The following is a 13,634-nucleotide window of genomic DNA, read 5'->3' as shown; positions in this document are numbered from 1 at the left end:
CAGCAAATTGTGTAAGTGAGCAGGAGTCCTAGAGGAGTCCAGCAACTTTGGAGCAGCGTGCAAACCTCACAGCTTCTGCCCTCCTCTTGTATATTCGTAGCTCTGGTTTCTGCTCTTTTTCTGGAGAGTAGCCAGTTCCTGGCCTTTTTTTAGCATTCCCAATTTCTGTGGGATCCTGCATTTCACACCGTGCTTAGCTCTGTTCTGCCTTTTACCTCTTAGCTTTGCTCTGTTCTGTGATTTTTTTTTTTTTTTTTTTTTTTTTTTCCTTTTCCCTCTGTGCTTTGAGAATCTTTCCTTTCACTGTTATGCCCTTTTCACAGCACCTGGTTTGGTAACCTTGTACTTGTCTTATTCTCCTAGTAATTTTGTGCTTGCTTTCTCATGTACTTCTGCTGTGATTTGAGGATGAGATAGCTTTTGTGGTTTCTTGCCCCATCTCCCTAGTGGGATGTTAAAATCCTTTTCCATTCTGAGAATCTGGTAACATTGCGAACTACTTTGCTGCAGTCCCAGTTATGCAGAAGTTGGACTAGGAGCCTCTGAGCAGGCTTTGTGTTACTTAAATGGATCACAAAGGATGCATTACAAAACAGAATTTGCACGTGATGGCTATCAAGAAAATTGAGAGGCCACAGTATGGAGGATTTTGAGGGAAAAAATTTGTCTGAGTGGGGGTCTCAAGTAGTGCTCGCTGTAGTGTGGGATTAGGTCTTAAGCAAACACTCTTATGAAGAGTACTTGTGCAGCATTACAAGGAATAAAACAATTACCCAAAGGGTAGCACCTTTTGAAGTTAGTGCTGCAGTTTGGCTAGTGCTGGTAAACTTGCTGTTTTCTCTCTGTGTTCACTGCAGAGCAAAGTGAGTAGTGATTTTTTTTTTTTTTTTTTTGAAAGATGATTTTGTTGATAGATGTGGACTGCATAAAAATAAACGATTTTTCTGTGGTTGTATAACAAATATGCTTCTCCTTGATTTAGCACTAAACTTTAAGAACAAATAAGGATCAGGGCAGTGATATTTTTTAATGTTTTTAAATGGTGCTTCCTTTTATTGTTGCCAGCAAAAATAAACTGCATGTTTGGCTATAGTTCCATAACATGTTTGTTTTTAAAAAAATTTCTAGTTTCTTTAGCTTTTCTTTCATCACAAGATCTACTGCCCTTACAGGAAAATATCATGAGCAGCAGTGTTTTGCCAAATCATATTTGTTCCGGGATAGATGTTTTCTTCCACACAGCTATCAATACACAAATACTGAAATACCTTTAAGTCCTTGAATCTGCCAATGAGATTGACACTTACATTACTCATGCTTGCTGACTTTTGTAGATCAATATTTCTTGGTCTATTCACTAATACAAAATGACTGTTTCTATTTTTGGCTAAAATGTGGTGGTGTGTTTTTTTTCCTTTTCCCAGTTTCTAACAAATTGCGTCTTTTGATTTCTCAGGCTTGATGGGCCACTGGCGTTGGCAGGTGGTGGAGTGACACAATGCAATATGATATGCCAAAGTAGTTGGGCATCACTTGTCATCTTGTAGACAAGTGAGGCAGAGGAGATACGAGAATACATGAGTCTCAAATATGCAGGCAAAAAAAAAAAAAAAGACATGTTCCATAGGATAGATACCTTTTCCTGTAACTGCCTCCTTCCATCTTGTTCTCAGCTTCTCATGCTATTTTATCTACACTGTATTTGAGGTATTGTAAGCAAGTTTGTGAAATATTTTACCTGTAATGAATAGCTCCATGTATAGTTTCACTTCTCTTAAGATACTGGTGTTTGGTAGTGCAAAAAAAAGCCATTATAGGTAGTAAAAGTACAAATAATGATCTTTAGTGTTAAGGCCTATGCTAAATGTGAAGTATATAAGCATATGTCTTGCTGTGAAGAACTGCTCAGTTCACTGTGATTTCATAGTTGATTGCTTATTTTTTGACCACACAGAATTATTCGGTTTGTTTCAGGCAGAGGTGTACCTCAATAATTCGTCGAGTTGTTCAAAAGCACTATGCTCATGTATGGATTTGAGAGAGCTGTCTCTGAACATGTTTCTCAATTTTTGATTCCTCTAGGACAGCATGGTGACAGATACTTAGCAAATTTCTCTCTCAGATTATCAGTTTTTCCTGAAGTTTGAGGTCTACAAAAGCTTTGTTAAATCCATCACAAGACATTGGTGCGATTAGAATGAGGTAGCTGGAAGAGCAGCCTGTGTTGTTTCTTTACCTACCTCTGGAGATGTGTGTGTGCTGTTCCCCTGTATGAGTGCAGCAAGCAGGAGTGAAGAGGCAAATGCAAGCTTAGTAAATCCTGCAAAGTAATGGCACAGCTGATTTAGCTCCCTCGGAAAGCTCACCGGAGGGCCAAAGCAGCCCTTTCCCATCCTGTGACCTGCTCAGCTGCGTAGCTCCTCTTCTGCATGCGCCGAAGGTCTGCAGCAGAGGATCCATCCCCGGTTGTGAAGGAGGTTGTTAACCTGTCCCGTGTTAAGGAAAATATGGTTATGATGTTGAGGAAAAGGAGTGCCCCAGTTTGGAAGGGGAGTTTCCTTAAAATCCCTTGTGTAGTAACAAGATAAACTTCCCAAGAATGGTTTTGACTGAGCTTTACAAAGGTTGCTCTAAAAGGTGATGTATAACTTTTTCTCCTCACTGCCTCACTTTCGGATGAAGCACGCGAAGTTTGGTGCTTGAGTTTGATCGGGATCAGTGTCTTCCAGATTGCCTCTGCGTTGCTAAAACTGCAGTCTGACTCCTTTCTTTTGGAACTTCTCTGTGTGCTGTAGGAGCTTGATACTTGTAAAGATCTGTCTGCAGGTGTGTCTACTTCTACAATTAATTTGTAACAAAATTTTGGGACAAACTTAGTTTTGAAGGAGAAAAATGATGCTTTCCCTTATTTGCCTAAAGTGCATTATCCCATGTTTGAACATAGTAAGAAATCAGCAGCTATTTCTTTTCCTTCTGATAAATGAATTTTGCCATTCCTCTCAGTTTTCTCCAGTCTTAGTGGTTCTTAATGGATCTGTAGTATTCACAAGTACTTCAATCCTATCTGAGTTGCGGTAGTACGTCTACAAAAGCCTAGTATTCATTCCAGGTTTGCTGTTTATTACATGCTATCTCATTGTAGACTGAGGCATGAATATTGCATTTTGAGTCACAGCAAGTTTGGTTTGCATTCTTCTTATGAGCATGTGATTGTTTGATGCTTTGGAATGGTACAAATTTAGAGAGAGTGGCAAGTGCAGTGCCCGCTGCCGCTCCAGCTACTTAGTAGTCACCAAGGCATTCTCACCTGATTACATATTTTTCTTTTTAAAAATAATCTTTCTCAGAAGGAGCAGGTGTTAATTCCACGCATGGGGACAGCCAGCATGCAGCAATATACATATGTGTGAGAGGGAAACCATTTTAAAGGGATTTTTTTCGTTTGTGTTTTAAAGCGAAGCTTGGTTACAGTTTCTGCAACACACGAAACGGGTGTGTGGGACCTTGGTGGCTGAGTGACGCTTCATGCTGCTTGCGGATTGGCAGTGCTGGAGTTTCCTTAAAGCTCATTTAATATCAAACTACAAATCTTTGCTGGCTTCATTTAACCCCAAGTTCAGTTTCCGTTAGCAGTAGCGTTAGGGAAGAAGGAATTGGAATGCGGTGGTCTCTAACTGGCTTCGTTTCCCTGGCTCTGTTTTGCAGGCACCCCAGGGCAGAGCATCCTGCGCTGCCAGCGTCTCCGGTAGCAGCAGGCGAGAGTGCAGAGCAGTGTGCCCCCTGCGCAGCCCCTCAGCACTGCCAGCGGGGAATTTAAAGGGGGGAACCGTAGCTCCAGAAAATACTGCATCTTCCTCTGTGGATACTGCTTTTAGATGTGTTGTGGTAGCAGCGAAGTTTTCTCTGGTTCCCATGCTGGCCTTAGTAGGCAGCTAATATATATCTACCCACTTTTTATCCCTTTATGATGGGGACATGTAAGAGACAACCTTTCCGTATATGCATATTATGCCTGCTGAAAATTAATGCTAAAAATACTCTTATAAGCAAATGGAGAAGTTCTAAGGTATTCTAGAAGTAAGCTATGAGTTAACAATTAGAAAACCCTACGGCCCAGTAAGAAATGGATTTTGTGGTCTCTTTGTCCTGTTAAAACTTCTTTTGGAAACGAACTCCCACTGTCTAAAATACTGAAACATTTTACAAGTTTGCAGAAGGTGAAAATGTTACCAGATGTGAAGTTCAAGGAGCAAGTTAACTACTGTTGTCAGAGGGAACAGCTTTTGCTGTTTGGTAACTTCTCTTTACCCTCTCTCCCTCTCTTCCGCTGCCCCCTCAGTTCACTTGGCCGTGGCTGCTACCAAACTGCCCATCCCTTCTGCAAACAAGAGCATTTCACTCATATAGGTGAAGGGAGAAGGCTATGTATTGTACAGTGCATATAATTAAATTGATGTTTGGTTGGATGGCCAAAGTCTTTTATCAAAATGGATTATCAGACTCAAATGCTGTAGTTAAATATAATTTTCTGTTAAATGCCTATTCAATAAGCAGAAGAGAAGTAGCTAATAACTGACTTCAGCATAGTGAAAAATCTGCTAAGGGCACATGAAGAGGGTTGCTAATATCTGGCAGATTCACCTTACTGCTGCTACAATGCTGCTATTTTTGCTGTAATGCTTTTTTCATAATATGATTCAACTATATAAAAGGCTTATGGATTTGAAGCACATCAGAGGTCATTTCCTCCTGTGACTCACTAATCAGCTCTGGTACTTTCATATATACAGCAGGAACTTTCAGACAAAGCTAAGATTAGTAGCTAACCAGACAAAGACAAAATGGAGGAAAATAATAGTAGTGGAGAGTACATGTATCAAGTAAGTGTGGCCCAATATTTTTATGGCCTTTTTGATAGATTGCTTTGGATGCTTCTGGGCAGCATTGAATGCAGCATTATTTTATCTTTATCCCAGAAGGATTATTCCAATGGTTCACCTTAGATTCTGCACAGAATATTACTTTGATACTGTAATAGCTTTGGAAATGCTCTCCTTTGATGTCAAGAGCTGTATGGAACTGTTCTTTTGATTAAGAAACGCTAACACACTTGAAAAACCTAATAATAGATAAAAAAAAAAGAAAAAATGATCATCAGTTGTGCTTTATTAAACTAGATCTATGGGAGAGATGCAGAACGTGTGTGCATCTGTATCCCCTGTATTGATCTACTACCTTTCTGTTGGAAACCCTCACAGTATGTCTGTCTCTGTCTTGAATAACCTGGGAGCCTATTTCTTTTTTCCCCCCTCTTCGTTCTAGGACTCTCCCCTTTCTTCTGCCGTTGAATGCTTGCGGACTGAACAACCTGGCTGGTTGTCAGATTATTATATCCCCCTTCCCTCATCCTCCATTGATTGTCAAAGATTTATTGCACACCATTTCAGTTTAAAACCTAGCCTGGTCCGTACCTAGAAAATTTCTCTTTACTAGCAAGCGGCGTAATTGAACTAGTGGCCAACAATTAGACTTCATTCCCTCATTTGCAGGCAGGGCCGTTTCGGGGAAGTAAATTGCAAACAAGCATGCAAAGGTGCTCAGCTGATGTCGACTGCGTCTGCAGACAGAGCTCAGGGTGGTGTCTGACAGGTCAGGGCTGGCAGGTGCTGCGGTACATCCAGACGACATCCGATCAGTAGAGAGCTGCTTTTAGGTGGAAGTCATATTACACGAGAGTTTAGGAGGTACGAAGTTAATTTGCCAGTTGAATGGGTATTGAGATTTGCTCTGAAAACATAGATTAAAGCCCTCTTATGCTTAATATATTTACTGGGAGCTTTGTAACCCTTTGCCCCAGATTTACTCCTCGAATGCACCGCTTTATTTTTGCAAGTTAATCTCCTAGTTACTTTGAGATAAATTTTTAAGAAAACTTACTGATCCTGCATTGACGGGAAAGGAGGGAGACTGTTCCACTCTTAAGCAAGGAAAATCCTTTTTTTTCATTCTGTGCTCTGCAAATAGGCTTCTGTTTGTGAGTTTGTTTTACATTAAATTCAGAGTCACTGCCTGAAAAGGGTTGAGAAGTAACTGGGCAAACATTTCAATTTTGCATGCAGGAACATACTGGACATTGAAGACTGCAATTTTGATCATCTTAACTAAGAAAAAGAGCTGTACAGAAATAAAAATATGCTCAAGCATTCTCAGCCAATCAAAAGTGAGATGGCTAGTGTCAGCGGACATGGAGCAATGTATTGACCAGAGATATGGATTGGGAAAAAAACAGAATTTGGGATTTGGCTGAGTGCTGCTAGAGCTGTGCCAGCCTGCAGTGGGTTTATAAGAACAAAGAGGACTAGTGAAATAATTATATTTTCTTTTTTGTTTCAAACTTTACATGCCTGTTGGAGACAGTGTCAGACATTCAGGCTAAAACTGAGGCTTTGTAGGCTGTTAGACCCCCGCTGCTTCACGTGGAAAGCTTGGGGTGAGAGGAGGGGAAGTTGGAACATCTGTTCGCATCTTCACAAGAGAAGATACGATTATTTGACTGCCTCTTCATCCTTGTTCATGCGACAGACCTCTCAGACTTCACCACTCCCTGCAAGTCCTTTGTATCTAGCACAGATACCATTCGGGACTTTGAGGTGGATGTGCCTCATACACCTCGGTTTGGGAACTGCAGAGGAGACCGAATTCAGGCTCTCCCTGGTGGAGAAGCATCAGGGATAAGCAGAGAACTAAATGAAGATGCTATGTTCTCAAACACCCAAACTTGCCCTAAGCAATGTCTGGGGCTTCGCTGAATGCCAGACAGCAAAGGAGACTTGCGTATTTTGCGAGTCTGTTATCGGGGAAATACATTTTGGAATGCTTTCTTTGCAGCATTTGGAGAAATTTTTGATAAGGTATAGCTTGATGATTATTTTTGCAAAGGCTTGCCTTCTCTGAAGAGAACAACTTCAGATTAGAAACTATATAGTTTTTCTTCATGGTATGTAGTTCACACTAGATTTTTAACTTGGTTTCAACTTAGAGGGTTGTTTTTGAGAACAGTATAATACAACATACCAGAGATTATTTGGAGGGGGTTTCCTAGTCTGTTGATATATTACTTTAGCAAGCATTGTTAACTGTTTACACGGCTAAAAGCATCCTTTAAATCTTGAGGTGGATGTTGCTTTTGCTCACAGATGAGGAGAATAAACAAAGTGAGGACAGAAAAAGGTTATTAGGAAATAAATATCAAGAAGTGTTAGATATTAATCCTGGCCTAAGAGAGATGTAACATAAAATGGAAGAAAGAAGTGAAGGAGACCAGGATAGGTATAAGGCTTTGGAAAGACCAAATTAGTTTGAAGACAATCTCAGGCCACCAAGAATAATTTTAGTAGCCAGTATTGATATACGTGATAGATGATCCCAAAACACTCACCAAGAAAAGACGCAGACGCAAGCCTAGATGAAGAAGTAGAAAAATGTATTTGCTTAAGAGATGTTTAGCCAATAGCTTGAAGACACTGAAAAAACTGGAGGTAGCAACTGGTTGGCTACTTTATCCCTTTCGAGTTTATCCATACAAAATGATAGGGACTTAGGATTTGTAGGTCTAGGAAATCACCTGTAGCCTCACAGTCCTGGCATGTTTGTTTAGCCGCAAGTAAAGGTACTACTTTTTGCAGAAGTCATCATCCTGTGAAGAGTAGAGGTGTCCCGTGTCTGTATCTACATAGGCTGTTAGGTGGGGGTGGCCGCAGGTTGGGCTCGATCGGCTCTATACTGGCTGCTCAGGAGTGGAGAAACATCACTGAAGTGCTCATCTCTCCAGGTTTGTTGCAGTTTGATGTGCAATACAACATGTGGCATTTTGCTGTTTGTGATGTGTCTCCCTGCTGCCCCTGCTCCTAAACCCAGACGTGACCTCCAGCATTTAAGAAATGCCTGGTATTAAGAATGTGATGGAAGGCTTGTCAGCAGACTTTATTTCAGATATAAATGTATGCGCCATCCCTCCTTCCTTGGCTGGTCCTGAGGCTTATCTGTCAAAGCCGACTGTCACATCAACATTAATTAATATGCCAATTTGGAGATATGTGTTTAAACGGTATTTTTAATTGCTGAGTGTTTTCTTCCTGCCAAAAGTGTACGTATGGACAAGCGTCAGTGCTGAGCTTCCAGTAAGGCAGAGATGAGTGAAGCAGAACTAGATCTGTGTCTGATGGGATAAGAATTAAGCAGGACAAGGACCCTGCCAGGAATCAAGTGTTTTGGGAGGAGCAGTGGAATTACCCTGATTCACGTGCCAAAATTTGCAGATGAAGTTTGATCTTTTATGATGTCTTGGCTGTGTAGCCTGCCTGGGAAACAAGGTACAAGGCCCTCTCAAGCACATCACTAGTGGTAACACCCTCAGATCCCCATCCCTGCTTATTGCAAGGCACTAGCTGCTGTGTCTTAGCTAACTTTATTTTCTATTTTCTCTATGCATTCAGGATAACTCTTTTGTTCCGTGTTCAGCCCACACGCTGACGCAGCTCTCTCCCTCTCTCTTTCGCCTTACACTGTTGTTTAAGCATGCTGTAAACTTATTCATTCCCTAAAGGCAAGAGCAGCTATCTGAGCAACACTTTGTCAGCATAATACATTTACAGAATGCATATTTATGAACCTTTGAGCCTTTATTGTTCCAGAGGGCAAATAAAAAACATGAAAAGTAGCAATATAGTGTTTCAAAGGTCCCTCAAGGAAAACAAAAGTAGTTGGAAATAAATTTAGGAAAAAAAGTTGTTCTCCAGAAGAGAACCTTGAATTAGCACATACAAAATATGGGCTGATTAAGGCTATTCTTTTCTTCCGCCTATCGCAGACTCTCCTAATCCAAGTTTTAAGAAATTTTAAGCTTGAAAAGTGGTTTTAAGCTTTACAAAATAGAATAAATGACATATAGACTAGAAGTATATAACAATAAACCAGAGGTTTTTAAAGCAGCATATTGTGCTCAATCGTAGCAAAGTAAATACAACTTTTAAACTGAAATGATCTTCTTTGGAAGCTACAGGATCAGTGTGGTATGTGCCACGACATTGCTACAGACAAAAGGTAGCTGGAGGAAGCATAAAAATCAATAAAATCCCCTAATTGTTGTTATTTTAATTGACTCTAGGTTCTTATTAACTTTACAGTGTATGTCTTGACTTCTAAAATGAATGGGTTGCTACTCATTACTGCTGATAATAAAATAAAGCTAGTTATTCAGTGTTTGTGTTCTTAGACGTGCCCGTTAGCTCAATTACAATTAAAAGGTTATTATACCACTATTCCTAGATTATGCAACCTAACAATTAAAACATGTAGCGTTGTCCCCCTGCATGGACAGTCTCATATATGATATTTGAAAATGAGAGATGGGAGTGTGGCTGCATGTAGCTTTCATCCAAGGCAAAATCTGGTGTGTGTGTGTGTGCTCAACAGCAGAACTCACGGAAATTCAGCTTAACCAAAATTTGAAGTACTAAAAAAGGGAAATAGGTCCACCAAGCAGGAGAGAACCGATTAAAGTTCCAAATGGTCAAAAAATAAAATAAATGCAAATTTTTTTAGTTCTTCTACAGTAGTGCAGCTCTAGGGATTTGTACATTTTCCTTCTGGGATAAGAGTTTTTAATTGTGCTTTCTGCTGTGAAGACTTGAAAGACACACGCAATGGGAAACTCAGCTGGGCTTGATCTCTGCTACTTCTTTTGGCCTGAGTTAGGGAAGGAGGCCCAGACAGCTCTCTGTAGAATGATGGCAGATCTCTACTGACAGGGAAAGCTAGCCCTGGGCTGAGCCAGAACCTGCAGTGCCATAATGTACCAGATGATTTGTGTGGAGGGATGGAGGGGTGAAGGGGGGGATTTGTTTCCTGGATCTCTCACAGTTTCACTAGTGGAAGCGTTCTTCCAAAGGGCTGGTGGATGTGTGGCCGTATCGGCTGTCCCTGGTGCTCACAGGCAAGCTCTAAAAGCTTGGGTGGCCCAGATAAATGAGAGGGGCCCTGGTGTGTTTGTATGATGTGCTTCTTCTGTGAACATGAGCTCTGATCTATTGGGTTTCTGCTGAGAGTTGTTGTTTGGGGTTCTTTTTCCTCAAAGATATTGGCTCCATTACAATGGCAAACGAGAAAACAGGTGAGATAGATAGCTCCCATCTGACGACTCAGCGTTGCGCAGAGGAGGCAACTTTAACTTTTATGTATGTTTAGTTATTTTTAGTAGTCAAAATGCAGCTGAATTCACAAATAGTTATAGTGCCTCCAAGCTGGACTTTTAGCCATTATTCACAAATTACAGATTTTCTTCCCTTCTTTCCTCAAGAATCATTCTGTTATGCTTTGTGTAAGTCCTGGACGTTGAGACCCCCAGAGCAGGTTTGCCTCTGAATATCATTTTCCAGTGAATTGTGGTAATCATTTGTTAAACATGAGAACAGCTTGAAACATGGTGATAGCTCAGGAGTAACTGCGCGGGTAAACCCTCACCTACCACAGTGCAGTGGCTTTGAAAAAAAAAAGAGTCTAGTAACTAATGTTTCATTGATTTCTCACATTTTAGGTGTCACTGACAATGTTACTTTGCAGCAAGACATCTGAAATATCAAGCGATTATTTTAAAAAACACAGAAGAAACCAAAATTAACCTCTTACCAGTTCTGCAAACACGTTTGGCTCTGTTGCATTGCTTATGACAGAGGGAGGATTCGCAGTGCCGGGCTTCTCCTAGCCCTGTGCCACTGTTCAAAGGATGATGTCTTTTACGGATATGTAACCTCATGTGGAAATATGCTTGAAGCAAATATTGGTATCCAAAGTGCCACTTCTCTTTTTGTCTTTTAAGAAGCTCAGAAAAGCAGGGTGTGATGTTGGTGCCCCAGCCCATGCCTGTCCCCTCAGCAAAGCGGGCTCCTGCGTCTGCCCCTGGGAAACACTCCTTGTGCTCTGTGGGCAGCACTAGTGCTTGAGGCATTTGCAGGCCAGGCCTCTAGATATTTGCATGGAAATAATCAGATTTATGTGATTTGTTGCAGAGTACACATGAAATTTTAGGAAAGCAGAATGGATTGTGCACTAAGGGGGGGCAGAAGGATGTGCAGTAGGAGGAGGGCTATCAGGGATGCTGGGTTAGTTCTCCTCTTATCTGTACAGAGCATCACGATGTAGAGAGTACGATTAAGCCCCTCTGCAGTCCCGGGGTACTTGTCGGACACCCCTCCCATGGGCTGGGGGCCTGGACACCATGTCCAAAATGGGCTAAGCTGCACCTGTTGTCACCAAACTCGACGAGGGAAAGCTCCATCAGAGAAGGCAGTAATGGGGAACAGGGGAAGAACCTCAGCAGACATCTGCAGAAACAAGATGTTATCGACCATCAGCATTGCAAGCACACCTTGGCCTCAGCAGGGTTATGTGATGCAGAGAGGAAGCTCACGTGAGGTGAGCACCCAGTTCCTGTCGTCACCCAGATTCCCACAGACACCTTAAAAACACCCAAACAAAAAATCCCAAGCCCGTAGCCATCGTGCTTTAATTAACTGCAGGACAGGGAGCTTTGCTTTTTTACTCGCGCTCTTGCTGCTGTTCGTCCAAAATAGGACTGTGTCTGGTTTCAGCAAACAGAAGGCTCTTAGAGAAGAAATGCTCTGAACTTACAAAATTTTCTACATGAAAACCATCCAAAGTCATAAAGATTATTAAATCTAAAATAAGAGAGGGAACTCAGTTTACTGTTTTCTAGCTTTCTAAACAGCTTTTCAAAGCTTGTTTCACCAATGTGAACTCAAGCATAGATTGTTTACCTTCCTGACTCATTGTGAGAGAGACTGATACGTGAAGAGAGCTGCAAGTTAAAAAACCATACATGACTACACTCTCATCTTTAAATTTCCTATACATAACAAAAGTGGCAGGATGCAAATATGAGGCATTCTAGATCAAAGCAGTAAAAATATGAAGATATTATTATCCACAAAATATACAGCGAGTGATATTAATGATAAATATTTTAAAGCCAGTGAAAGGAAATATCTATAGGAATGTTTCTATTTCAGTAGGAGCTGTACAGCGTGGTTTCAGAGTTACAAATTACACCAAGTTTTGCTTTAATTAGAGGTCTCTAGCACTGAAACAATGAAATGTTTCACATTACTTCTACGTACTAAAGGAATGAAGGGATTGCCATCATCTTTATAATTTCCTTTTCTCAAAAAAGTAGCAAAATTATGGAAAAAGGGCCATATTGTCACTGCAAATCAGAGATTATACTGGTTTCTTTTATTACAATGAAATTTGCTGTCCTAGGAGCTTTTCTTATGTATTGTTCAAAGAAGTTTGGGGATTGGGCGGGGTTATATTTCTTTCTTTTTTTTCAGATCAGAATTTTCTTAAATAATCAAGAATCTTGAATATTGTACTGGAAAACAAGTCCTGTCTGAGGGTCAGGTTCAAGCAATTAGGACCGAAAAGTAGAAATTGAGTTGGGACAAGCCAAGGCCTTTTAGTTACCTTTTAGTTAAGTGGATAATTTGACTAATATTTTAGAAAAAAAGCCTCTTAAATCTCTCTGATATGATTGCTTGTAAAATGCTGATCACACAGTGAATGTGTTCCCAAGTTTTTCCCTGGTCCCAGTGCCAGAGCCCCGAAGGCTGCCCACCAGATCAGTATTTTGCCTTCAGTCTGCCATTAGCTGCAGTTCGCGATGCTTTTCCATTTTCCAGTGCTGACTGTATGAATAAGCTGAGAACTGAACCTTTTCAAACGGGTGTTTCCTACGTCCAGCCCCTGCCAAAAAGGCATTATCTTTTAAAAAGATGAAGTTTCTCTGTGTTCCCAATTTGGCTGCACAGGAGTGCAGTAAATGCTGTAAAACTGCTGTAAAAACAATGAATTGAGAGGCTGATGTGAGAGTTAGGCCAAGTCCTAGTGCTGCCTGTGCCTGCGTGAGAAAGAAGTTGAGATATTCTTCATGAATGATACGTTTCTATCTGAGAGAGTTGTGTTTCTGAGACATATTTGCCTCCAGTCGATGCTCTTTGGGCTGGGTCCTGCTTTACTGCCTCCTTATTTACGTCCACTTGGAAGAACTAAGATCTGGCCTAATATTAGCAAGGATTTGCTGGAGACTGCATGACAAACTAAAGGGGGAAAAAAACCAGAAAATGAGTTTAGCGAGAGTGTGTTTATTTGACAGAGACCATGCAGTTTCTGTTTTTGCTAAGGACACAGTAATATGAGATAGTAAGAGCCTAAGGTTTTAATGGTATTAAGCACCTAAAATACTAAAGGGTCTGTAAATGTGTGTCCAGCCCTATAAAATAACTTTCCTAGTGGAGCTGGTACCAAGATAAATGACAGCCTTGAGTGCTTGTCAGCTCTGTGGGCTTGGTCCTCTGGAGTGCAGCTGGAACCGCCGCACCAGGAGGTTGATTATTGCCGATAGTCTCTGCTGTGCATCTGCTTTTTTTGTTGTTGTTGCTTCCCCCCCCGCCCCGCGCCGCTCCCCCGGTTAGGTCAGTGGCTGCCTTTTTGTCTCCTTCTTTCTCTGTTTCTCGTTTGTGCGCTGTCGGGATACGTACTGAATGAACTGAGGAAAAATG

The sequence above is a fragment of the Opisthocomus hoazin genome, chromosome 6 (assembly GCF_030867145.1).
Source record: "Opisthocomus hoazin isolate bOpiHoa1 chromosome 6, bOpiHoa1.hap1, whole genome shotgun sequence".
NCBI classification, from domain to species: Eukaryota; Metazoa; Chordata; class Aves; order Opisthocomiformes; family Opisthocomidae; genus Opisthocomus; species Opisthocomus hoazin.
The sequence above is the reverse complement of the archived record's forward strand: the minus strand, read 5'-3'. Positions refer to the sequence as shown.